Below are 2,883 nucleotides of genomic sequence, written 5' to 3' on the forward strand. Positions count from 1 at the left end.
CAACAGCAGACCGAAAATGGGGAAACACCGGTGCATCCCCTTTAAAGATCCAGAGCCCAGGCCGGGCGCGGTGGCTCACGCCTGTAATCCCAGCACTTTGGGAGGCCAAGGCAGACCGATCATGAGGTCAGGAGATCGAGACCATCCTGGCTAACATGGTGAAACCCCGTCTCTACTAAAAAATACAAAAAAATTAGCGGGGCGTGGTGGCGGGCGCCTGTAGTCCCAGCTACTCAGGAGGCTGAGGCAGGAGAATGGCGTGAACCCAGGAGGCGGAGCTTGCAGTGAGCCGAGATTGCACCACTGCCCTCCAGCCTGGGTGACAGAGGGAGACTCCGTCAAAAAAAAAAATCCAAAGCCGAGGCGGGAACACTCTCCCCTCAGCAGCATGGCAGAGATCCAGCCGAGGCGTAATGCGGGGCAGCCTCACACCCTGTCATTCACTGGGTCAGCAGTGAAGAGAACTGGGATTGGAAAGGAAGAACATAATTCATCAATTCCAGGCAATGATTATTACAAAAACAAATGAATCTGTAGAGAAATCACTAAAAGAAAGTTAGCAAGGTAGCCGGCTTACAAGACCAACATAAAAAGCCATTGTATTTCCTAACATCAGCAAATAGAAAACATAATTCAAATAAAGACAGTTACACTAATAATAATTATAACAAGTGACTCGATATAGAAATGGACAAAGTATTTGAAGAGTCATGTTCCTTATGAAGATATACAAACGACCAATAAGCTCAGGAAAAGATGCTCAAAGTCATTAGCCGTTAGGGGAATGCAAACAGAAACCCCAATGAGACACCAGGTCCTACCCGTGAGGACAGCTGCAAAAAGTAATCCAAGTAATACAAGGAAAATAACAGCAGTTGGTGAGGGTGTGGAGGAATTGGGACCCCTGCAGATTGCTGGTGGGAATGTAAAATGGGGCCACAGTTGTGGACAGCAGTTTGGTGGTTCCTCAAAAAGTTAAACAGGCCGAACCCAGTGGCTCACACCGGGAATCCCAGCACTTTGGGAGGCCAAGGTGAGAGAATCTCTTGAGCCCGGGAGATCAAGACCAGCCTTGGCAACATAGAGGGGAGGGTTTGAAAAAATAGTAGCATGTAGTTATGTTGCTACAATATTTGATATATATAAGGATTTACCAACCTCTTGCATTAGCTGCTATCCCCTACAGCAGTTGCTGTAGGAAAAAAACATCAAGTTCTGAGCTCCTACTGTTTGCCAGGCATATTCTGAGATGATCACGCTTAAATCTCAGAGTTACCCTGCAGAGTAGTCAGGGTATCACTACTGCCTGACAGATGAAGAAGCTGAGGCTTACAGCAGTTAAATGACTTACCCTAGGCCACACAGATAATGAGTGGGAGAGCCCAGGTCTGTCTGTGAGGTATAATGAAATTAGCATAAACCCTCCACATTGGCGCCACTTGCATAAATTAACATATATTCTCTCACAGAAAGTAATTTATTGGGCATAACATTTTATATCTTTTACCATTTAACATTAGTTGTGGATCTTCCCATGTCACATAAATATGCCTCATTCTTTTTGGATAATATGATTACTATTAAATGGATTTACTATCTATTCTAACAGTCAGGTTCCTCCTCTGTGCATTAACAATGGCATTGATGCCACTTGCATAAATGAACATATATTCTCTCACAGAAAGTAATTTATTGGGCATAACATTTTATATCTTTTCCCATTTAACATTAGTTGTGGATCGTCCCATGTCACATAAATATGCCTCATTCTTTCTGAACAATATGATTACTATTAAATGGATTTACTGTCTATTCTGTCTAACAGTCAGGTTCCTCCTCTGTGCATTAACAATGGCATTGACGCCTGCTTTGCAGGGCGCTGTGAGGGGAGAGGGAGGTGTATGCTGGAGAGCTCCCCACGGGCAAGGCCTGGCTCTGCGTCACTCACTGTCAGATCCTCAGAGCCCGGGGCTGGCCCAGCACGTGGCCACCATTCCCTAAGAGTTGGATTTGATCCGTCAGTGCTGAAGGCAGGGGACAGAGCTTAGACAGACCCGCTGTGTCCTGTCTTCTTTATCTGCAGCTTACTCATCCTTGCCCCTTTCACATGCACCTGGCAGAGCAAGCGTTCACTGAGCTTGAACAAAATTCAAGCTACAGAAGCTGATGGATAGCGAGGCCTCGATTCACTGTCAAAGTGTTTCTCAAAGAGTGCTCTCCGGAACACCATGGGAAACTCATTTACTGTATAAATTTGAAAATCCCTGCCCACAGGTCTATCCTTGTGTATGAGCAATCAGCTCATCAGGTGTGTGTTTGCTGGACCATGTGGAGGAAGCTGAAGAGACATGAGCTGAAGGCAGAGAGTGAGTCCCAGGTGGGATCTTAGGACAGGTATGAGAAGTTAGGCAAAAATGGGATAATTATAACCTTCATAATCTTAGATAATAGTTCACATTATTATTTAGTTAATATGATTGTACCCACTTCTTAATTTTTTTTTTTTTTTGAGACAGAGTCTTGCTCTGTCGCCCAGGCTGGAGTGCAGTGGCGGAACCTCGGCTCACTGCAAGCTCCGCCTCCCGGGTTCACGCCATTCTCCTGCCTCAGCCTCTCTGAGTAGCTGGGACTACAGGCGCCGGCCACCACGCCCGGCTAATTTTTTTGTATTTTTAGTAGAGACGGGGTTTCACCGTGGTCTCCATCTCCTGACCTCCTGATCCGCCCGCCTCGGCCTCCCAAAGTGCTGGGATTACAAGCGTGAGCCACCGCGCCCGGCCTTCTTAATTTTTTTTTAAGAGATAAAGTCTCACTCTGTCACCCAGGCTGGAGTGCCGTGGTGCAATCATGGCTCACTGCTTCCTGGAACTCATGGGCTCCAGC

This window comes from Hylobates moloch, unplaced genomic scaffold, assembly GCF_009828535.3.
Source record: "Hylobates moloch isolate HMO894 unplaced genomic scaffold, HMol_V3 SCAFFOLD_3882, whole genome shotgun sequence".
NCBI lineage: Eukaryota > Metazoa > Chordata > Mammalia > Primates > Hylobatidae > Hylobates > Hylobates moloch.